Source organism: Zosterops lateralis, assembly GCF_965231275.1.
Source record: "Zosterops lateralis genome assembly, chromosome: 1".
In the NCBI taxonomy this organism is placed as follows: Eukaryota; Metazoa; Chordata; class Aves; order Passeriformes; family Zosteropidae; genus Zosterops; species Zosterops lateralis.
This window is the reverse complement of record NC_139762.1, coordinates 118041681-118066809: the sequence shown is the minus strand read 5'-3', so window position 1 is coordinate 118066809 and position 25129 is coordinate 118041681. Positions and strand designations below refer to the sequence as shown.

The following is a 25129-nucleotide window of genomic DNA, read 5'->3' as shown; positions in this document are numbered from 1 at the left end:
ACCTATATGCATCTAGGGAACAGAAATAAGAATGAAAACTGGTCTAGAAAATATGACTTATGGGGAGGTGGGATGGACAAGCTAGTGTGGGGTGGGGGGAACCCACTTGAGGGGTGGCTGTTACCTTGGAAGACTTCTTCAAAGAGAAGGGAATTGTCTCTTCAGGACAAGTCCTAATGAGCTTAAAATGAGCACAGAAAGGGTTCAGGTTAATAAGCACTGGAGGAGGGGAGACAAGAACATGAAAAAAACATTGGAAGGGTAGTGAAGCAATGGAACAGATTTCACCAGGAAAGAGCTTTAAAAACAGCTGAAGCAAGCACTTCTTCATGAAACATAGATTGCATATTTGGGGCAGAGACTACTTGAGACTGAGACCTTATGGCTGGGAGCAAGGGTTGAGGAATGCCATGGTGGCAAACTAGAAGTGAGGGGAAGAAGTGGTTTAGAAACACAAAGAGAAGCACTGAGGGAAGTCAGGTGACAGGCAGGAAACTGGGAAAAACAAAGATAAAAAATGAGACTGCTATTTCAGAGGTGTGTTGCACTTTCATGAGCGATGACTTACGAGGCTGCACCTGAAGCCAAGAGAAAAGGCAGGCTCCAGGTGCTTGGTGCAGTTTTTGTTTCAGTGTTACCTTCACGAATAATGCAGTGCAAGAAAAGCATATCCACAGAGAGGATAACAGTTGATGCTGAAGATGCAGCACCCGCATGACCCATGTTGGCAGGGTAGGTTGTATGTTTTGCTTCAACCCCAGCTTTAGCCTGGTCCTTGGGCAGAACACCTGTGCCTAGTTCAGTGCTAAAAACACTCCTGAAGAACATCTTCCAATCTTACTTCATCTGAAAGGAATCCAGTTGATGTTCCACAAGGTCCCCCAGCAGAGCGAACCACAAGGGATGTACTTCAAACGCACGCTCTTGAACTGAACTAATACTGTAACAGAGACTCATCTTAAGCCAAACCAGAGGAATCCAGGGACCAACCATAGCATCCATGTGGCAGAGACCAAAGCAGGACATACCAGCCATAGCAGACCAGAACAACACTGCTTTCCTCCACTGTTAGATTGATCTAAATGCTTTGCAGCATCAAGCATGACTGGATAGACAGTGTTCACTGTCTAGACACCAGCCAGTAAATTATTTGAGACAGCATATTGACCATTTTAACTGACATCTGATGTGACATATGGACATCTTTGGTAGATCTGTAAATACACTGGAACAACTATCACAATATTTTAACTTAGCATCTGCATTTGCTTTAAAATAACATAGCTAATAATCTGTCTTATTTTTCTGTTTTTCTTTTCTTTTCTTTAAATGAGGACCTATGTCTAGGCACTTTCTGACTCATAAATTAAAACAGCAAAATCAAAACAAAGGGCCAAGCACCCAAGTCACCAATCTTTTCCAGCTGCCAAGTCAGAGAGCAGTAACCAAGACAAAGCATGTTACAGTTTCTCTTTGCCGGTTCCTAATATCAACATATTTTCTTTTCATGGACTTTCTTTTTCCTAAAGAAATGTCAAATTGTGCACGTCTGTGTGTGTCCCTGTTTAGATTCTGAGCTGCAAGGCTGTCTCTGTTCCTTATGCTCTGTAGCTTCTGAAATATTCAGCCCCTTCAGATTCCTTCTCAAGGACTGTTTTGTTTCTTACTCTGTGCATATCACACATCCAGCATGGTTCCCTGAATAATTATCCAGGATTTGACTGGGTGGTTGATGATAAAATTTCTTTCAGGTCATTTCAAGTGATGCTCCTATGTAAAACAGTAAACTGATTTTTGCATGCATTGACAAGTTTGCAGTTTAATTTCTGAGTAAAACCCGGTAACTGTTATGAGATTCCTCCTTCTACCTCTATTTCTATCCTTTATAAACAAACCCACATTTTATGTGTAAAACCCCACAAACAATCTCAACAAATATCAACAAATACAATTAAAGCACTTGCACAGAAATTCAAGATACCTTTTTAATACATGAGAGAAGCTACAGAAATCTGGTTTTATTCCCATGTAATTAAACAAGGGGATAAATGGCTGAGGGCATAAAACATAAGAATATCTTAACTGAGGATCTGAGCCAGCTCGTGTTGCAGAGCTATGTTTGTGAGACAGGCATTATTTACACATTCTGGTGAAGTACTCCACAGCTTTAACATTTTAAGGCAGTTTATGAATTTCTAATGTCAATTCACATAGAATGTGCTTGAACACCCAGATGCTATGACCAAAACTAAATGAGTCATAAATCTGAAGTTCATCTGAACTGCTGAGGTTAAGTCAAGTTTCTAGTTTAAATTTACATTGCCTTGGATGTGTAAATTAACATCCAAGCAGCAAAATGTACTTTTAATTGGCTTGGACCATAGATGAACTCCTTCCTTTTTAGTCTGCCTTCTGATTTTAATTGGGTAGAAAGCTACTGTAAATATTTTCTTCTTTCTCACCCCTTCTTCCCAAGGTTTTTTATAAACAAGTGAGGTATTGTTTAGCTGCTATGCTCTAGACCCCACACACCCCAAAGCAAAACAGAGAAAAAGAATGTGTTCAGATTGCTACAGAGCAGGATTTTATACATTTTTTGATCACACACCAGCAAAAAACTTGCCTTCCTCCAAACAAACTGATCAATGCAACTTATAGTGTCTTTTTAGCTTTGCTTCTCATCATCTGTAAGGAGAGAAGAGTAGGCTTGGAAACTTCAGCAAAGGAACCTAAACAGATTTGCTCAGCAGCCTCCAAGTCTCTCATCAACAGCTCTGTGCTGTTCAAAGCCCAAGTACAAGTGCATCACTGTTCTCTCATTTAAATGTAGAATAATTCTAGGATTCATGGCAATGCCAGCTTAAACTTAGCTCTAAAGAAACCCTTTGTTTTCAAATAAATCAGTGCCTGGTTTTAGATAATTCTATAAAGAATCCTATTCATCCACCACATAACCTATTAGTTAACATGAAAAGAGCACCAAAGAGGCAGCCAACCTCCTAAAAATTCTGAAGAAAAGTGAAGTTAAACCAATCTATCTGGCATATGCCTTTAGAGTTACATATAATGTGTGAGGGCACATGCACAAGATGTAAAACCTCATTGCAAACAGCACAGTTCATTCTTCACACAAACACTTTACACCATGAGAGTTGAAAATTTTGTAGCATGCTGGCCACATTCTCTCACCAGAGCACAGTAATTGGTTTTCTGTCACTGCTGCAAGTGTCACATTATTTTCTATGGACACAACTAAGGGACAGTTTTGGGGTTCCCTGACAGAGAAACACCATCTGTTTTTCTGTCAGGGCTCTGAAAACCAAAGGATGGCAAAAAAGAATTGTTAGTCCCAAAAATTCCAAAGACAACAGATATTCTCTTACCAAAGGCTGATTTGGGAGGGTGAAATTTAGATATTAAAATGCTGCTTAACCATCTCCATGCTAGTCTGAAAAACCTGTGACCCCTTTTAAAGAGCAATTGATAAAAACAAGTTAGTTACCATTTACCATGAGTACTGGCAGATTAAATTAACAGCATTACATTTATTGCTTAAATGAAACAGGAGGGCCTACTATTTGAAAAAAAAAAAGAAAAAAAATCAGGAGGCTAATTGGATAATTGGATTCTAGGAAATCAGCATTCACTATGACTCCAAATAAGCCCCTTCTGTTTCACTTCTCGCCTCTCATAAAGCATTGCTACATACTCCTTAATGCTACATGCTCTTTTTACTTACCTTTTCATGAAAACTTAGCTTTTTTCTTTCCCCCCCTCACCCACCCTCCACTTTAATATATTCAAGATGCACCACTGCTATGGCAGCAAAGAAGCAGAAGTCTCCTAGTTCTTTGATGCACTTGTTTTCAAGGCATTTGACAGCCTGGATACTTTTGCCAGGTAGTTTTTATTTCTTAATCGTCATAAGTTTTTTCTGTTTTGTAGTTTTTGGCAGCATTCCAAACTTGTAGACTTAATGCATCTTGCTTTTGCAAGGTATGGTTAAGCCCCATCCAAAGGGAGTACTGGAGTTATTTTCTTATTTAATTACCTCCTGTCCCTCTTCTCTGTTCTTCCCAGCATTAAACCAAAACACGTACCATAAACTGAAAATTCTACCATGGTTGAGTAAAAGCATTCATTTTCTGAATGTTCACTCCTTACTTATTTACTAAACTTAGTATAAAACAAATGATAGAGTTTGATAGTGATCCCAGTTCATAAACACTTAACACTATGAATTTACAAACAAAACAAGTCTAAATCTAAACTATTATAATATAAACACACAGTAGTCATGCAGACCAAGTACACTTGCATCCTAACACATCCAACATTCCTCCACTTAAGCAGGAGCTACACAGGGTATGGAAGAGGCCAAAACACAGTCAGTCATGGGCTGCAGTACATTCTCTAGGTGCGTTGGAGGCAACTGGACTAATTTAGTTGGCCTTGAGAAGAGGCTTGGGGGGCACCCAACAGCAGCCTCCCAATGTCTTTGAGAAGGTTACCAAGACAGACTCTCTGGTGCATTGCATGAGAAGGAAAATTGTCACAATATCAGACACACAAAGGACGAGCCAGACAGCAGAAGGTCAGGCAGGAAGGTTCTATTTTAATTTTTCTGACTCTATTTATATACACTTTTTACAGAAGGCAAAAAATTGGCTACACAGGTTGCCACCTCTTCAACCTTATAGGTGAACATCACCACCCATCATATTTCTCCTCCCAGAGGAGAAATATGTAAACAAAGTAGATAATTCTAAATATACACATAGTTTACATGACGCTGGGTGAGAATCTCCACTACAAAATTGCAAACACTCACAAGGCAAGAAAACTTAGGGCGACAGAAAATCCCCACAAAGATAACTGACCACTAGGACAGGGTGTCCAGGGGGCCTGTGGAACCTCTGTCTTTGGGTTTTCAAAACCCAGAAAAACACAGCCTTGATCAGCCCTGTCTGAACAGTCAGGGCGAGGAGTTAACTCAAGCTGGTGAATTAACTCACCACCTTCCAAGGTTCCTTCTAACCAGAATAACAGTGCAATTTAAGATGTTTATCCATGAGCAGCACTTACCCCTTCAGCTTTTCTTCCTAGCTGAATTCAAAAATGTCATTGTAATGCAATATTATATACAACACCATGGGACAATAGTCTTCACAGGTGCCCATTTTCTCATTAAAATACCAATTTGGGCACAGATTAATGATGTAAAGCTCTGAAATAGCTATCAAGGCAGTTCCTGAAAAATAAAACTGTGTTTCTAACTCGTGCCTTGTTTTAACAGCAAAGTTACAAGGTCTCAGTAATTGGCACACAGTTTGCATATATTTAGATATCAGATTTTTGCATCCTATATTATACTGATAAATAGTTTTGATTGGCTTCAGTTGGATGGCTCTTCAACAAACACTCAAATATGGGGTATAACTCTGTGGAGCACAGCAAATCTATTCTAATGCACCTGTTGCATTAGCAAGATTGAGTCCAGGATTGGAGGCAAAGATTTCCTTTGTCCAATGTCTGTTCCAAAATATTGTGCAATTAACATATAGTGAAGATTTTTAAAAATAGTTCTGTTTCCTCAGTTATTTCACAACAGTAAGCAAGAGATGGAGAAATACCATTGAAGGAAAAGTAATCCCAAGGGCTGGAAGAGACAGCAGCAAGAAAGCAGCATGATGGTGCCTCGTAAGGCAATGGAAACATATCAGTCTTGCTTCTCATCAGAGGCAAAGGATCAGAAGCTGGTACCCCTTTGGTTTACTCCCAGAGAAACATAACAGTCTGTAAAGCTATGCAACTTCTCCACTGGCAGTATTTTGCAATAGTATTTGGCAAGACAGTCAGCACTAGCAGCTTGCCAGTTGCCCTCACAGTTTCAAACAAGACTGCCAAGAAGTAAGATGTGCCATCTCTTTGAATTAAGGAGCTGTGAAATAAATTTAGACATCAATCTTGCTTATCCACACTCCCCCAACCCCCAGGTGCTTTCCTGCCCTAAACCACAGAAAAACTATAGTTGCAAAGCAAAGCATTTCAAATATGAGGGAATAAGGAAGTTCCATCTCCTCCTCAGATGATGCTCACAGACTGTCTGAGAAACTGGAAGGAAAAGGTCACATGAAGATAAAATGTTACTTCTTCCTTTGTTAAAGAGTAGGGAGAAAGAACCCTAACACAGAACTGGGCAAGGGAATGGAGTTACAGGTCACAACACAAACACACAAATCTGTGGCACAGAACACATAAAACACCATCTAAAAACCTGCATAATATAGAACTGGCAGGGTGACACCTACTGCCACACAGATACACTGTGTGAAAGTGGTGACCCAGGATGGAGATTCCTGCACTGGAAATGGGGCTTTCTGGAAAGAAACACTTGGCACTTTCCCCACTTCAGCTTACAGGTTTGAACTTCTAAACTGGGACTACAAACAGCTGTCACCACCCATTCCATATCTCTGAGCCTCTTCTCCTGGGCCCAGTTCTCTCCTAGAGAAATTAGTCAAGTGTTTATCTGCTCTGGAAACATAGAGGATGTCATGGAAATAATCATCTCTGATAATCATCACTAGCAAGCAACCACCAGATCCCAGCCCTCCTCCCAGTAGGACACAAACTGCTGTGACAGAGTCAAGGTTCTGGGGCTCCTTCATGCCAGCCTTGAGTAACCTGTTGCTTCTTCCACGAGATGAACACAAGGAGTGAAGTGTGCCCTTCTGCTGGCCTCCTTCAGCCTATTCAACAGCTGCAGAGGTGACAGAAGATGTGGGTTTGAACTCCTTAGGCACAGGGAGCAGGAGCTCAGCTTTCAACTACCAAAACACCATATGTGGCTTAGACAAATCCCACCAGCAGCAGCAGCTCTCAGGGAAAGGTGCACAGTGGCTCCTCTTCCGGCAGTGCTCTCAAAAGGAAACACAGAGCTGCATTTCGAGGCACCACGGATGCCATCAGTGCCTGTGTTTACAGCCTGCTTGCCAGGTGCCCTACTTTCTTCATCTCCTAAGGGCTTTGATGCTCAGCTACGGCAGCTCTAGATAAGGCACTTAAGAACTTTCTGCACAAAGAGGGAGATCCGAGATGTTTAAGACACTTTCAGAGTCAGGCAGACACAGTGTTAGATGGTTTGGAAGACTTGGGGGAATAGATTCTGTTTGAGAATTAGGAATGCAAACAGGAACCCAATTAACATATTTTAAAGTGTTCTTACAGCACGTGGAAACCCTTCAGTTCTACTTGGGAAAGTGTGTTTGCTTTGTAGGACATTTTAGCATATGGATACTACTTAAAGGAGAACAAAATTAATCCTTCAATACAAATACTCAAAGAACTAACATCGAATAAAAACAACAGATTGCTTTACTATGGCTCAGTCTATATAAGTACATACATTATTTACAATAGTTTATAGTTCCTCGGTCTTAAAAAAAAAACCAAAACAACAACAACGTAGCAGAATAACTCTTCAATGACTTAGGGATGTCAAAAAATGAAGTTACAAAACCAACCAATAGTGACTTTCCTTTTGGGAAGTGCACATTCCTTCAAAATAACATTCTTCTTAATGACAACTTAGACAGCCAAAACAAAAACATAATTTGGAACTCCAAATATGTGTAATCTGAGCTCTATTTCCATGCAGAAATGAAGGGCATTTGTGTATAAAATAGCTTGTAGCCATGGGACAAAAAGGCCCTAGTTACTTGCACGCAAACTATAAAACTGAAACCATCTGGAAAATGATCTGGGATATAGAGAGGATAACCCAGGAGAGAACTAATGTGTGGATGTGGCTGAAGGATCACAGCTTATTAGCAGCTTATCCTCTATGAATGGGATGGAAAATAAGATTTGACATACCTTCTTCTACAGTGATGATTAACATGAACCTGAAATTAGCATGCATGGCATTTTAGATTGACAGATGATTTCCATCATAAACCCTAGATCCCAAGAGAAACAAGAAAGGCTTTGCATCTAGTTTTATTTGCTAATACCTAGGTCATTTTATTTAATATACTTTATTTTTGGCCCTCAGCATACCCTACTGAAATATTTTGTTGCTGGGTCAAGTCAGCTTTGGAAGCTTGCAGCTATTCCAGCTAGCTAGGCTGAAGCAATTCTGCATATTAAAAACCACCAATCACTATTTTAAACACATGCCATTACAGTCAAATTATCCACCTACTTGTGGATTGACTTTAAACAAGTCAAAAAATTAACAGAGTAATGATTTTAAAGTGCTCACATCTTAAAACTTGAACTATTAGCTCCCTGCAATACATTATTTTATAAGCAGAGTGGACTAGGAATCATCCAACTACTGTCCCCACAAAAATCCTTTGAAGATTTCTGTTCAATGAGACTTGAACATCCAGCTTTGTCAGGCTTCTTAGAAAGATACCTGTCCTTAGAGAATGAGAATGCACACACTGATAATAAAAAGCAACAACTCCTATGAGTTGTTGATTATCAGGATGAAGAACAACAAAACCAATGAATCACAAGTCTTGCAGCGCTCTGGATGCAGCCCATGTATTCACCAGTCCACATAACTTTCCTTTCCCTCAGGAAATGTTTAATCCTCTTTGAAGATTACAATAGATACTGAATTTATTAGATTAGCATGAAAGAAATCAAATGCAAGGGCTGTCAACATCTATTTTGAGTGTCCAGTATAAATGTCAATGCTATTTCAATGCTTAGAGCACGTAATAAAGAGGCTGTAGCACTTACTGGAGAGAAATACAGAGATCACTAACTGGTTTTTGCTGCCAACTAGTGCATATTTCTGCTCTTCATACAATCTCAAAAATTAAGGGAAAGAACCTGACAGAATTTTAGATTTTAAAAAAGAATAATAATAAAAAAAAAGCTTTGCAGGAGCAAGGGGAAGCCAAGGAGCTCTGCCCAATGCTCACAAAGCACTGAGGCAGACATCCTGCAAGTAACAAAAGTAACAAAGTCATGCAGGTGAATGTTACTGGATACTCTTTCAAGTTCGACCACTTCTCTCCTTAATTCAAACCCTTCAAGCCTGCGTCAAAATTTTACCTTCCCATAAAAGATCTGTGCAGGAAAAACCAATACTTTGCAACTTCTTCTGCACAGGAGGAGGAAACATTATTTTAATTCTCTCCCTGCCTCCAACCTTCTCTCATGCTGAAGGTGTTTAAACGAGAAAAGTGACAATTCCAGCCCTTGCCTCTCTGGCACAGAGACAGCAGAAAGAGGAACTGCAGATCTAAACTGCGTTCACTGCTTTGTGTCTGCAAGGCACAAAGCAAAGCCAACCACGGTCTCCTCATCCTGCTGGGGCAGAGCTAAAGGACTCTGGAAAAGGGCTCTTTCACCTGCTCTAAAGGTAAACCCAGTAAAAACATTAGGGCAAGAGTGCCATACCAGCAGGACCAGTAACACTGCTGGAGAAGGGTGGGAATAAAAAAAAAAAAAAAAAAAAAAAGACGAGCATGTGAAACACTAAATTACTTTAAAACTTCTTTGCAAATACAGGATCCTAAAATTCCAGCGGCGGGGGCGGGAGGAGCAGAAGTTTCTCCATGTTTGTTTGTTTATTGGCCTGCGAGAGCACTTTGCCCCCTGTCCCTAAGGGGATCCCAGCGCTGGGGCCGCCCGCCCACGCGGAGCGCCGCTTTCCTGCGGGAATTCGCTCAGTATATTCAGTACAGAACACTTTCAGTTCCTGGGCCCTCCGCCGGAGCCCGGCCGTGTCCCCGGGTGGGTCCTGTGTCCCCGGCTGAGTCCCGTGTCCCCGGGTGGGTTCTCTGTCCCCAGGGGAGTCCTGTATCCCCGGGTGGGTCCCGTGTCCCCGCGGCTCCGGACGGGCCCTTTACCCGGCCCGTGGGAGGAGCAGGAACCCCTGCCCGGGTGCACCCCCCGTACCTGCCTCCCTGCGACCCTCCGTCCCTCCGCCGCCTGGGGATGTCCCTCTGTCCGTCGGTCGGTCCGCCCGCCCGCTGGATCTGCCTCTCCCTCCTCCCGCCGCGTCAGCCGCGCTCCTCCCGCCGCGGCCGCGGGATCACGGGCTCCCCCCGCGGGGCTGTGCCCACCCCGGGCCGGCCTCGGGCCACCGCCGCTCCCCGCGGGCACAGCCGGGGCCGCTCTCGCTGTCGCTGCCGCTGTCGGTGCCGCCCCGCCCCGCCCCGCGCAGCGCCCCCCGGGCGGCGACACCCGGGGTCAGGCGGGGACGCGCAGCCCGCCCCGCTCCCGCTCCCGCTCCCGCCCCGCTCCCGCTCCCGCTCCCACTCCCCTCCCGCTCCGCTCCCGCTCCCGCCCCGCTCCCGCTCCCGCTCCCGCTCCCGCTCCCGCTCCCGCCCCGCTCCCGCTCCTGCCCGCGGCCCCGCGGCTGCCGCTGCCCCAGGGACCGGCGTTACCGCCATCCAGGGACGGATTACCGCCATCCTCCCGCTAAAGCGGCAGATAATCCGGGGCGACGCCGTCCTCCCCACAGGCGGCACAGGCTGAGCCCCGGGAGCGGGTTCCGAGAGCTGACGGTGCTCCGGGCCGCCCGCAGGGACTGTGCCCCATCGGCCACACACGGAGCCTGCCCAGGGCCGGGCCCGGCCGCTCCGACAGCTGGGAGCTCCCACACTCTGCGCAGAAAGCGACTGTGGCTTTCCGTGCCGGTATTTTATCCACCTGGGCAGCAAAAGTAGATCAGTCGGGCTGAACAGAGTAGAGGGCATCAGAGACATCAGCATCCTCCCCACCCTGTCCTCTAGGCGTTATTTTTCCTTTTTTTTTTCTCAATAATCACCTTCAGTGCTCATTTCTCACAGCAGGATGTGGTAAAAATAGTTTGTCTTGAGCAACATTTGTTATCTCTCTTCTGGCTGTCTTTCTAGGCTTCCTGGCACGCTTTTTTCTCAAGTTACCACAGGATGCGGCACAGCAAAACTCAGCTCACCCTTAATTAGTGCAATCCAGCCTCAAAACACTTCTGTCAGATTCATGGTTCTGGGTATTGCCCACTGAGGTCCCCACATGAGCTCAGTATGATGGTCTGGTATAGCTAATCTGTTACCACAGTGCATCTTAAAAGAATGATCCCAAAATTGCAATGTCCCTTCAGTACAGTTTGGATAGTTCCTTCCTTCCCAGCTTTCAATTAAGCAAAAGAGTGAGAAGAAAAAGTACAGCTAAAAGCCACATCTTTGAGGAAAGGTAGGTAGAAGCAGTTCTTGCCAAGATGGTTCTGTTTTCATGCAAACTTCCTCTCTTCATTTGGAGATTTTCCTAACATATTTTAGTGGGAATACTATTTTAACCCATCATTATGCACCTGACTGCACCTAAAATTCATTGCATCCTAAGGGTGGTGGTCAATGACTCAATGTCCAGGTGAAGATTGGGGCAAATGATGTCCCCTAGGGATCCATACTGAGACTGATGCTCTTCAAATTATGTCCCCTAGGGATCCATACTGAGACTGATGCTCTTCAATGTCTTCACCAATGACACAAACAAAGGGATTGAGTCCACTCTCAGCAAATTTGCAGCTGACACCAAGCCAAGTGGTGCTGTTGACAGGCCTGAAGGACAGGATGCCGTGCAGATGGACCTGGACATGCTCCAGAAGTGAGCCCATGGGAATCTCGTGAGGTTCAACAAGGCAAGTGCAAGAACACTATACCTGGGGCGATCCCTGGTATCAATACAAGTTGGGGGATGAATGGATGGAGAGCAGACCTGTGGGGAAGGACTGGGGGTGGATGAAAAGCTGGATGTGCTTGTGGTTCAGAGAGCTGACCGTATCCTGGGCTGCATCAAAAGCATTGAGGCCAGCAGGTTGAGGGAGGGGATTCTGCCCACTTCTTTGCTGTGATGAGATCTCACCTGGAGTGCTGCATCCAGCTCTGGGGTCCCCAACACAGGGAAGACATGGACCTGTTGCAACAAGTCTTTGTCCAGACAAAGGAGGTTTTAAAGATGCTCATAGGGCATCTCTTCTGTGAAGACAGGCTGAGAGTTGGGGTTGTTCAACTCAGAGAAGAGAAGGCTCTGGGGAGACCTTAGGTACCTTCCAGTACCTAAGGGAGCTGAACAGGGACTTTTTCCAGGGGCAGGAAGTGATAGGGCAGGGGATAATGGCTTTAAACTGACAGAGGGTAGGTTAGATTAGATACAAGGAAGAGAAATTTCACAATGTGGATGGTGAAACACTGGAACAGGCTGCCTGTTCTGTGAGTGGTAGATTCCCCATCTGTAGAAACATTCGAGTTCAGGTTGGATGGTGCTTTAAGCAATTTGATTGAGCTGCTCATTGCAGGCAGGTTGGGTTAGATGGCCTTTAGAGGTCCCTTTCAACCTGAACTGTTCCATGAATCTGTGTTTCTGTGATCATCGTAAGCTTACGTTTCTCATAAGGCTTGCACACATTTAGCGTTATGCACATGTGGGTGTCCTTGATCCATCTCACATATGTAATTATTTAGAATACAGTCATACAGAAGACTATTTTCAGGACAACTTCCAAAAGGCAAATTTCCAGACAAAAAGGTTATGTAGTTTGACCCATTCAAGAGACCCACCCATGTTTTGCAGAAGTAATGCTAAAAAGTGATGAGTGATTCTAGCTATATTAATACTTAGGAGAAAGGGTTTGATTAACACAACTAAACATTTCCTGTAAGGCCTAGATTTTCAGGAATTAATCTGTCAGTATCAGAACCCTATTTCTGCATTGGATTAAATTAGCAGAGACAGGACTGAATAATAGATGTAAACATTCCCTCCTTTCCCTTCTCTCCAAAGAACCTGAATGGGGAAAAATTCTTGAAAGGTCTTCTCCCATGTCAGGACAAAACTAAGAACAAAAAATGTTCTTTACCCTTCCTAAGAAGGAAAAATCTGTTCCACCCCAAAGTAGTCTATAACCCAATGTATCATCTCAATGTACTCGAGCTTCTTAAACACTGCATAAAGTGCCCACAGAATTCCTATTTCCAAAGCTCTAACCAGGCATACTTGTATTGTTTATTCCTTATTAGAAATTAAAAAAAATTGTCAAAAGCATACATCTTAAGTGAAATCCACTTCAATTAACTAATAATAACAAGAAACTCTTTCTACAGTTTTCCTGCCACTTAAAACACCACAGAGGTGGCACAAAGGAACACAAAAGATCAGCTGTACATAGCATATTTTATCAGTTAAAGGGTCTGAAGTGCTGGAAGTCTCTTCTAGTCCTTTTTGTGTGCATGCATGTGTAAAAACACTACAAATCCTTCTTTGACCTGATATACTTCATTTTTTCCTACTTCACATACATCTTGGCACAAACTTGGCAGCTTGAGAGAGACATGGTCCTCTTGTAAGTGATGGGTTGCCATGTTGGCAGCCTGGGGAAAAGTTTCCAGTCTGGACCACAATGTGCAGATGCAGCCTGAGCAACTGCAAGTTCATGCTCTTTCCAAGTTTATTTATTTCCACCAGCGACTTTTTTGTTGCTGGTCAGGCTATTGCACTCCTGTACAGACAGCAGAAAACCTAAATATCAAAGAGAATCTTAACCATCTCCACTTCAATGTAAGCAGAGTTCACCTGCGGTAAAAGCCTCTTAAAAAAGAAAAGGAGACAAAGGAAGAAGTGAATTGCCACTATAGACAGCCTTTTCTTCCATCTTAGTTTTCCTATAAGAATGGCATTTTCCTCTTGCTTTGGTATTCCACTGTGAGGACACAAGTACACCCTCAAGGTCCTCAGTGCTAGGTCCTCTATATAGGAAGCACTAAACTTAGGAAATCTTTAAAAGGTCAGTCTCAGGCCGGCTGCTGAGTAAACAAAGCTAATAGATGTGCCTCATTTGTTTCCTCATGTCTGCTCCATTGTTTGTTTTCTTCTCTTATGCAAATCCTTCCAGACAGGTTGATTTGGTTAACTACACGCAGGTCAATGTCTGAACAGCACACCTAAAAGCACCAGCGATAAAGAAAGAGAAAACAGAGAAAAAACATTATAATGATGACATTCTGCTTTTAAAGCATAACAAAACTCCTGTCAATATCAACAGTCTGGTGCACAGACTGAGGTCAGAGTAAACCCTTTGTGTAGTAACCCAGTAGTTGTGGAGATGATACACTGTCATCTTACGAGAGGCCAAACAAAGGGGAGAAACACCTCTTGTGGGGTCACCAAGACTTCTGCCTTCTTGCTATACTTTCTTTGATTCTCTTTCTTTCTTCACCTATGTACATATCTCTGCCTTTCATCCGTTTGCACTTCTTTCCCCATAGCAACTCTGCCTTCATACATCCTACTTCTGCCTCCTCCCACGTGAAGAAGCCGCGTAATAGCACGGGCTGAACTTCAGAGGGGAAATTGCAAAGACAAATGGTTGTTGGCTGATGTAGACTTGTAGCAAGCTCTGTAGCACTATGAGCTAAGAGCCAAAGTAGGGATGAAAAATAGAGATAGACTAAGGACAAGTGGAATAAAAGAAGTTTAAAAAGTTTTAAAGTAGAGAGCAAAGCTATATAAGGTGACTTCTAACCTAGGCTTTCTGTTCAGCAGACCTGACAGTACATGCTCAGGCTGGTTAGAACCTCCACAACCACATACTAACCAGGAAATAAATCAATGATTACGTATCACAAGAAAGGCTTGTTGTGACATGCATTCATCTGCCACCGAATCCATGTTCATGAAGAGGCTCCTATCTTCAGGCACGTAAATTCCCATCTTTCCAGAGCAAGTTCCTGAAGGAATGATAAAGTTCATCTTCAGGAGTCTAGGTAACAGCTCATATTTCTAATTATCAGAGAGATTTACAAGATACAGTATTGAAAATGCTTTCCTCCAATAAGGTAGTATAACACATTTTATTGAACATTTGAAACATAGACCACAGCAATTAAGGTGAAAGTTTAACACAAATGTCAAACAAAAAGAAACTTAAGTGCTTTATTGAGTTCCAGGAACTTAGTTACTTAATCACATCTGGGGATCCCTATCTCTCATTGTGCCTTCAAGGAAAAACCATCTTCTCCAAAGCATTGCCCTTAGGCTTTTACATCAACACCCAAGTCAAAACAGGTACAGGGGGGTAGAAGGTCACTCTTCTCATGGCCACCACTTTAGGTTGGTTATATTTCCTACACTGTTGCATGCTTTGGGTTTCATACTTCAGTTTGCAGTTGTCAGTGTTATGAGTAAATCTAGATCAGATTTTTGCAGAATTGGAGTTCATGGACTGATACTCAGATGAGTGTAAATAGAGACATGTTTCCTAGTCTTACTCGTTGTTAAATACTGGTCATTTGCTGTTTGATCCTGACACATGATGAACACTGGTGCAAGATGTAGCCAAGTTTGTGGGTGATATTTCAGGACATGTAAGCAATGTTGCTTTCCCCTAACAAGGGGCAGCTTTCAAGTGAGTGAGTCCCATTCTCTCCCTGGAATGGTGAGAGGTATGGAATTAAGCATCATATCCTCTGTCTAGGCAGGTAGTAATCACACTTCATTTTCTTTCCCTTCTTCCAAAACCAAAATTTATTATTCCTCAATCATATCCTCTCACTCAAACTATTGTGACATATTGTGTTGCTATTTCATGCTTTAGTGTAAAGTTCAAAGTTAATTAGACCAGAAGGTTAGCTGCTCTTCAGCTTTTGTTACTGGATGCACTGTAAGACCCATCCCATTCACACCACAACCCTTTTTTGCACAGAAAATTTTGCATGCAGATTTTTGCATACAAAGCAGAGCCCATATTTTGCATTCAGGATCCCTGCTGCTGTGAACTATTTACCATATGAAACATCAGTGATGTTGGCTACAGCATCTAAGAGTCAACCTCTGAAAGCACAGTTAGCTAAAAATAATGGAAGACAGTATATTCTTCACATCTGTAAAAAACTCTTTAAAATTATTTTAAAATTTAAAATTTGAAATTATTTATTTTAAATATATTAAATAACAATTCTCAAATATCCAGCCAAGAATAACAAGCTATTTATCTATAAAAAGATACAAGGAAAAAAGGGCAGTATGGTACGTATTGCAAGGGTGAAACATAATTGTTATATCAAGATACTTCCAAATAGAAATCCAAAGAATACAGCAAGCAAAATATGAGAGGACATATAATCATCTTACTCAATGTAAACTGTAAAAAATAAGCAGATGACAAGTTAGAGACCCTAAGTCTACTTTTGCTTCTTAACACAGTTATATAAAAGGGAATTGGGATTAAATCTTAGTGGTATAGGGAAAAAAAAAGGGTCCTGTGATATAACAATGTAAATATCCGAGAAGATAAAAGTGAATTAATTTACCAAAGTTTCAGTTCAAGAAAATATCCCACTTAGAAAATAAATTTATTTACTGAAATAGTTCTTTGTTTCTTCTCCTTTTTCCTTTCCGTCCTAGCTGTGGTTGCCATTTTGGGGAACATGAAAACCCCTGCCTTGTATGTTTCCCATGAGTTATCAGGAAGCAGCAACCATGAGTCAATAGCTTTCATAGATACAAAATCTCAAAACCTACCACACATTCATGGAGGTGTTCTTATCTGTATTAATATAGGAGTTAGGGTCTAAAACTTTAAAAGAAGAGAATAAGCCCTTTGAGTGGACAAGATTACAAGACTGTAAGGAAGCTGTAATCCATTTCTAAGCAAAGTGGAGGGGTTACTAAAGTTTATATATCTGAATTCTTTTACATATATGCCAACTGGAAGTCTTGTTACTTAATGCTTACTCATCATTAACAGGCAGTCTTTCCAGCTCTGCTGATAAAAGAGTACAACTAAAAAATGAAATAAAATTTTTGTTTTCCTTCAAGTTGGTTGTTCTGCTTTCTCATCTTTACTGTCTTCTCTTCTATGAACTTTTCTGCCTATAATAGGCAGCCAGATTAAGGAAGTTGATGACATCTCTGCTGTAGGGCAAAATGGGAAAGAACTGACATAATTATTTTTTTTTTTAATCTTGCACACAGATACAAGCATAGTGAAAACTAGTGGGCCTACAATGAAAAGGTAGTTGAACTGTGCAAATGAGTATGAGATATCTACTAAACCCTTGTGTCTTCAGTGTTCTGTAACTCTAGTCTAAAAGCATTCATTTTGTAATCAACTCTTGCAGAGCTCCATCAGGAAAGACCCAGCAAATATCTCAGGTGTTCTGACCAACAGTCCATGCATCTCCTGTACAAGGCAGAACATATTTCAAACACCAGTAGCTTTCTGCATCTGAGGTAGCTGATTTCTTGGTGGCAACTGCTGGAAGTTTATGAGAAATCCTTTAGTATACAATAGGAGATGGCTGCTTACAAAAAGTCTGTTTGGGAAGAGTCTGGAGTCTAGGGAGTGACCGAATCACAATAATTAAAGTAAGGATTAGATAAACCAATATCAGTATTAAATCAGTGGTAAAAATGCCATGTTCTCCACTTCAGAGAATTTTCAGATCCTATCTGTTCCTAAAGATTTGACTTTCCTACACTTCGACTTGAAAGACAATTTTTTGGGCACATATCCTCTTACATATCCTCTTCTTTCTTCTCTGTCTTATTCTGGCAACTGTAGTGGTTTACCTGCGGAAGGCCTTCTTTGAGGGGTCTGGTATCGAGCAACAGGGAAGAAGGATTGTTAGGATTTCCTTTCTGAGGAGCTGGTGTTTCCCACTCTGGTAGAAGACTGCTTAGGTGTCCCCCTGCATCAGAGGTTCCACATGCATTTCTTTCTCACCACACTACACAGAGCCAGTGAAGTGCTTTGGAAGAGCTGAGTTGGGAATAATGCTCTTGGAGGGGTAACAGCTTAAGTCTAATATTCTTTAATCTGTAGGTTACTATACCACTAGCTAAATCTTTCAGCTCTGCTAACCCACATATAAGAAGGTAATCTCTCATTTTCTTTTTCTCAAACTCTCTCTCATTTTTTTCTACTTTTTTTCTACTTTTCAATGTAGCATGTTTTTGTTTGTCTCCATCAGGAGCACTCTCCCAAATTTCTCCTTGAGCGCTGGGCTGGCTACTCCTGGTGTAAACAGGAGGTGAACAAAGCTTAACCACCAGAGGAGTGGATTTATCAATCAATTCACAAATAGAAAGCTAGGAAAGGATTGTGAGTAGAGTAGATTATTTTTCATGAAGCCATATTATCTCTAACATATTTTTCTGATTTTCTCTATTTCTGTATTATGATTCTTTACTGAGATCTTGACCACAGTTTGTATGTTACCTGCCTCAGTTACGTTGCTCTTGCATGCTTACATGAGGACATGCATTCTCTCTCTCCACTCATATGAGAGAAAACTCATTATTTTTTCTAGATCATGATTATTTCATTGTTGATTTAGCTTGGACCTTTCCCTGTTGGTTCTCATGTTTCTTCAAATGAGGTAGTAACACACACTGTGCTTGCTGCAAGTTGCCATGTTGATCCTTTTTTATCTCTGTGACACTCATTCACTGAATCCTTTAAAAGGCTTTGCTTTTTCATAACAATATGACGTGGCTGACTCACAGTTTGTGATTCACTGTATGCCCTGATCCTTTCTGAAAAATATTTCCAGTAAATGTAGTCCTTTATCTTGTGATTACAAGTGAGAATAAAATATTATATATGCTGATTTATAATTTTATTTATTTCACTGGTCTGTCAAGAGAATTTTAAACTATACATTTCTCCCTCAAAGTGCTTGTAACTCTTTCCAGCTCTGTGTTTCCCACAAGTTTGATAAGTATAATCTTGCATGTAATTAATGAACAGACTGAGGACAGATGCCTGCATAACCTCATTTTGATATGGTTTTACAGTTTGGTAGTGACCAGCTGCTCTGCATATGCTGTGGTTACATAAGTTTGCTATAATCATGGCTTTTCTATCTAGCACAGCAGTATCAGATCAGTACATTTTCCACCAGCTTGATTGTAAAGTGCAATCTGAGAGGATACCAAAACTCATGAATGCCAAGATCAGACAGCTCTCACTTCTTCTGTTCATGCTCTGCCCTCACTGAGAGAAAATAGGTGACCATATTGGGCTGGCATTGTCAAACATTCCTAATATGCAAAATGTTCTGCGAAAAAGAAATAATGCTCTTGCAGTATTCTCCTCATATGCCTTTCATTACATCTTACTTTGTGCTTTGGCATAATTGGATTTTTTTTTTCATCCTGCTTTCAGTTTGGTGATTTGGTTTAGTGGACATTTTTGCCTTATGTTTTTTCTTTTTTTGAGTTTTTGGGTCAAGGTCATTGTTTAACCGAAGTAATTTTTCTCCACTTTACTATTCCTTGAACTGAGATGTCTTGGGTACATGTAACCTCAGACTTTTTTCAGAATGATTTTTGATTTTTATTTCCTTCACATGCAGTATTATCTAGAAATTATCTAGAAATTATCTAGAAATGTGGAGAGTTCCAAAGATGCTGTATCGAAATTGTCTTTCTTTCACTCTCTTGTTACTTCATCAAGTTGTGCAACTTGTTTGATACTTTATTTTACTCATCTAGATTTGCTCAGATTACAATCTAGAAAATTTTCCCCACAGAATGCCTGACATTCTCATTCAACTTTCTCCTGCTGTACCTGCAGATAGCTCTTAGGTTGAGTAGTGAGCTTGACCTTAGTATGATTTTATTTGAAAACCACTCCTTAAAATTTTATGCTCTGAATCATCCTTATGCAGTGCTCTACAGTAAAGTCATACCATAAGGACAACCTTTCCTCTGCAGTTACTCGATCCACTGGCATGATGTGTTTGGACCTCAGACCAGGCACTAATGTTCTCACTGTGCAAATCACTGTGTCCTGTCGTTCTCCAGCAGAAAATGTTCTTTGAGACCAGCATCTGTCTTGTCAACCACCACGCTTGCTATGCAAATGGATGATCAGTGGGTAAGCAAAGCTCGTCCTGCTGATTTGCTGCGGTGTACAATCATGTAGGATGTTCAGCAGCTGGACCCCCTCCTTTTCCTTACTTGTTTAGTCAGAAAAAAGGCAGCAGAGCGACAAAGTAGCGGTGCCTTACAGCACTAATGTCTCATCCATGATAGGAAGGTTCCCTTGGAAGGTTCCCTTGGTGAGCTTCTGCTGACACCTGCTGCCAGAGCCGAACGCAGCACAACAACGCAGGGGATGGCAGCGTCCCTCCCCTTGGGGACTCTTGGACTGGAGCTTTGGATTCGGAATACCAGTGTTCAATGGAAAGAGGTAAATACCATCCATAGTTTTTGGAAATAAGTTATATAGACCAGAAATGGCAAAGATCCCAGGAGCAATTTGATGGGATTTTTTGGTGGTTTTTTTTTTTTTTTTTTTTTTTTTTTGGTTGGCTGGTTGGTTGGTTTTGGTTTTGGTTTTGTTTCCGATAAAATTAGTAAAGGACAAGGAGTTAATTGAAAGTCACTTTATGCATTTTCCATTATAGAAGCCGATGAGTTTATAACAGGAAAATACTTCACAGAGACAAAAGAAAGATTTTACTTTTTTTTTTTTTTTTTTTAACATCTTCATTGTTACTGTGGGTGGTTTTATATCAGATGCAAGAAAAAGATGGTCTTCAAAGAAATTCAAGGAATTGTGGTAGAGGATGTCACTTACTGGAAGGTTATTAGTGAACTGCAATGAATTAATGAACACAAAAGCTGTAGTTTATACATTTATAAATGTATAAAGAACCAAGGACCTTCTGAGGTACCAGAAAACTAGAGAGTATTAGAACATTTGGCTACTAGTGGTAAGGCTGTTTGTGCATGTTGGAAGGTGGGGTATTATGCTCAGCTCAGTTGCCAAAGGACAGGGCAGCAAACTAGTTGGAGGGGTTCATCTGGTTTCAATTTGAACTGTTATAACATCTAGTTTAAAAACCTTCTGGAGAAAATTTAAGGATAGAGTGGCTTTGTTTGGTTTTCATTTTTTTCAGCTTGTTGGTCCACTCTCACCATTTTGTCTTTGTATATCAGGTTCTCTCCTCTGTCTTCAACTCTGAAAAACACAGGCTCTCAACCTGAAATACTTCCAAATTTGAAGCATAATCGCAAGCCAGGCATCACTGCTATGTGCTCTCTGTAAGAAGCATTTGATCTCTTTGTCCCCCATTTATATCCTTGATTTGGCAATTCTTCTGTACTGGAAATGCTGTTCACCCTTTAAACTGTGCATCTGCAGAGAGAATTTCACTTAGGGCCAGACAGTTAATTGGGACACTTAAATACATGGGACTGTTACACAGATTTAAGTAAACCTTTAACAGCTGATGAGATCAGTGACTGCATACCCTGTGAACATACAAATCAATAGGACGAGTGTGTTAGTTGCTCAGCCTACTTTATTTTGATGCATTTATCTTTTAGTGTAATGGAATTGTACCATTCGTTCAATTTGTATTTGACAGAGCACTATGGAAAGCAGATAAACATTCACAGTAATTGCCATTGAGGCTTCCATATAATCACGTTACACATCTAAGCTAATAACACTTACATTCTGCTCTTTTGATAATGGTCTACTGCCCTAAAGATTGATTTTCTATTGACAGTTCCTGAACACTGACAGTCCTGATGAATCCATTTTGTTTGCCAGTTGTGCTGACATCAATTCACAAAGCGATATTCAGAGTAAAAAAATGTGGGGCCTTAACTTTGCAGAGGAGTTTGCATGTGAAATCAATTTGAAATGTTTTCAAGATAGGGCCTCAGAACCAGATTTTGAGCCAAGAAATAAAAGGAAAACATAGGTAAACAAACCCAAACCAGTGTTGAGCAGCTTGTCTTAGATGCTGAGATTGACCCAGCATGAGAATCAGTTGTAGAACTGTTCTTACTGGACTAGGCTGTACCTGAACCACCACTGGGAACATTGATTTTGCTGCAGTAAAGCCTCTGAGCAGGTGATTGGTATGGTTGTAATTAGTACCAAAATCTCTGCCCATTGTTTCACTTTTCATGTTGTTTCCTAATGAATTCTTTTTTTGCTAACACACATTCCACATGCTGAGCAGTCCAAATCTGGTCTTGTGTAGGAATGACATCAGTGTTAACAGAGAGCATCTAATAGTAGTATGAATTGCTGAAGCTGGTGCAATGGCAGCAGTTCAAACTCTGGCTCTGTGAAAGCACTGAAGGAAAACATTTTTTTTTTTAATTTTGGAGGTCATTGGAAGGCAGTAGAAGAGGGGTATGGAGGTTATTCAGCTGGATGTATCCAGGCCAAGAGTTACCAGTCCAGGTTCCCAGGACAAGTCAGCTGCTGTTTTCTAACTGCCATTGACTAACTATTCATTAACCCAAAGGTTCATGAAAGCTGAAGTTGCTCAGTGGTCATTCCTGTCCTTCCAGAACACTGCTGGGCCGCACGCTGCCTCTGAGGAGCAGGAGATGAGGAGGCCTGTGACCAACACCCCTCTGGAATACCACAGGTAGCAGCATGGGGGCTGGGTGCTTGGGCTTTCAACAGCACCTGCTTAAGTGATGGACAAAACAGGATTGGTAGTTCAGCAGTGGTCAGGAAGGGAGTGCCAAATTGGCTTAGCAGGAGCAAGAAGAGCCCACACAGCACTCAGAGCTGCTCTGTGCAGTGGAGCACATGCTTTTCTTGTCTCCTTGTAGCTGGTACTACTAGTAGTACTTATCATACCATAAGTGCTATCCAGTTGTGGGTCTACACATGCTTTTAAGATGCTAGGTTGTCACACCTAAATAAAAAATGTGGCATTCATTGTGGGCTGTGATGATATTGTCATCTTCCCTCTAGCTCACACTTTTGTTTTCTTTCTCCTCAATTCTTGAGTGCACATGTAGAGAGTTTTCAGAGCCAGGTCAGGTCAATGCTAGTCTTGCAGGCTGGGCAGGATCGGCTCTGCAAGGGTTTCAATGAAGAAAACACCAGATTTTAGCTATCCTTTCTGGAGGGCATGCTGAGGTGTAGCTGAAAGCTGATAATAACATTCACTTCTTGACGACACAGACCATCTTCTAGTTTATCATGATCTGTTCTTTGGCATGCTGCACAAGCCTTTTGTTTCTGTTTAGCTGGAAACTTCTGTCATTGGTCTTCCAAAGAAACAAGTGCCTCTGAAAAATAATTGCTTTGACCTGGGAATGACCCATTTCCTGAGGGTAAATGACAAAGAAGAGACAGAATAGCACTGGGTGAAGATCAAACTGAAATTTTTACATCTTCCATTCTGGGCCTGAAATGAATGCCTGGTATTTTGACTGTCAGTGCTTGGTTCTCATCAACGAAGTGGCACGAGTTCAGGTATGTCCTGTTGCTTAATTAATCACTTTTCTGACCCATTACAAATAGATTTAACTTTGTAATCAGAGTGGTCTTCAATCCTACTTTCTTGACTGTGATGTTGTTGTTTGCCTGTGAAAATAGCATGACACTTGCTGTGATCTCTGGTGGGACTGATTGCTACATGCTGCAGGGTACTTACTAACAAGGCAGACACTGCATTTCCTGAATTTTCCTTCAAGACTGCTTAAAGATTTAGCTACTTGTGTAATCTGTATTCAGTGATACAACACAAAACTTCCTTATCCTGTTTGCCAGATACAGTGTATAAAGCTTGTAAATAAAGATGCATTTAATTTGCATAAATTATTAGTTTGCCAGAGAACTGTGATTTTTATCAAAGATCCTGTAATGAAAGTTTATTGTTGCAGAAATTGCTTGGGCAATCAGTCATGATCATAAGTCTGCATATACTGGAAAACTTATAAATGTCATTCATCAAAAACATCCATGTTAATTAGGGTCAAGCCACCATAAAAGATAGATTCCTCTACTGAATATAATTTATCAGTGAAATTAATGTAAGGAATAGAAAGGAGAAATGTTTTTGACTTTACATTCAGAGTGCTTTCACAAAAACATCTGGTTGAAGAAGTAAACAAAACATCCTAAGTCCCATTGGCTTTGACAGTGCAAGTGAATTATTTCACCAGCGTGCCCCCTATGATTGACTACAAAGTACTATTAAATGGTAACAGAAGTGTTTCTTTCCCATACACGAAAAATTGGATTGCTCCAGAGGCCAGTGATGTTACAGAAAAAATTCTTTGACATTTCTTCAAAATGCAGGCCGGGTTAGCACAGGATTGTCACCGGCCGATGCCCTGAATGGTGCCCATTCTCAGTAGCTGCCACACAGTTTCACAGAGGACAGAGCCTTCCCTATTTGCATTTTTACTGCGTTCCCACTACTTATGAACGGGAGACTAAGGAATGAATGGGCATAGACTGCTGATTTATCCCCAAGTACAAAGCACATTGGCAGGATTGTGGAGCTGGTGATGCTGCTACCTTACTGTCATACACACTAAAAAGTATTAGTAGCGGGCAAGAATGAAAATCTGTCTCATAATTTTCGTCTTTTCTTCTTCAAACCTGCCACATATTTTAAAAGATCAGATAAAAAAATTACACTGTGGAATGCATATATTTACACACACACACACACACACACACACACACACACACATTTTCTGTGCTTGACAAATTACTGAAAGCGAAAGGGAATGAGCATGCACAGCTCAGCTGCTGTCACTGGAAGGTGGCACTGCTCAGTCTGTCACAGGGCCAGGCCTGGAGCCATTTTTTCCCTTAAGCCTGTGATAAAGCACAGAAACAGATTTTTTTTTTCCTGTATGTATTAATCATCTGAATCTTTATAATTTAAATGTCAGATGCATAAATTACTTTTCGTGGATTAATGAAAATCAAACATGCCCTTTGTATTGGAAAGTACAAGCACAATGCTATCTCTCTGATACAATCTCTATGATTTTTATTCTAATTTTAGATCACTTGAGTGACTGTAGAATTCCAGGTGTTTGTTTGGAAGAACAAGGGTGATGGAGGAGGAAGGAAGTGGTCTTTTTTTTTTTTTTTTTTTTTTTTTTTTTTTTTTTTTTTTTTTTTCCCTTGTGTTCATAGGGGCAGGTCACTGGTACTTGGAAATACCCTGTGAGGTTCCACCTTGTCCTCCGACATTCAGCTTTTGTTTTCCTTAATTTAAGGCTAAATCTATCTGGAATCTTTCAGAGAACTTAACTCCTCCGTTTGCTGCCAGTATCCGTCCTTGAGTTCTCCACACGAATACGCTGCCAGCCCACTGCAATTAGCTTGGAA

At 41.4% G+C, this 25129-nt stretch overlaps 1 protein-coding gene and 1 long non-coding RNA gene across 3 annotated transcripts in view; one reads left to right on the top strand and one right to left on the bottom strand.

Moving 5' to 3' along the window:
• Positions 1 to 9995, bottom strand: part of LOC310913636 (serine/threonine-protein kinase Sgk3) — a 55531-nt gene extending 45536 nt beyond the window's left edge. Inside the window, exons 1-2 of one of the 2 annotated variants that reach the window (XM_083869235.1) lie at positions 9922 to 9967; positions 7879 to 7961 (exon numbers count right to left, since the gene is read on the bottom strand). The gene's annotated coding sequence lies outside the window, so the exon portion shown is untranslated. Of the gene's footprint in view, positions 1 to 7878; positions 7962 to 9921 lie in introns of both variants that reach the window. The other variant, XM_083869234.1, reaches the window with a different exon arrangement.
• Positions 9996 to 20064: 10069 nt separating this feature from the next.
• On the top strand, positions 20065 to 23788 carry LOC310914014. The gene is made up of 4 exons (XR_014590944.1): positions 20065 to 20203; positions 20956 to 21060; positions 22330 to 22409; positions 23023 to 23788. It is a non-coding gene; the product is annotated as an uncharacterized lncRNA (long non-coding RNA).
• The last annotated feature ends 1341 nt before the right edge of the window (positions 23789 to 25129 follow it).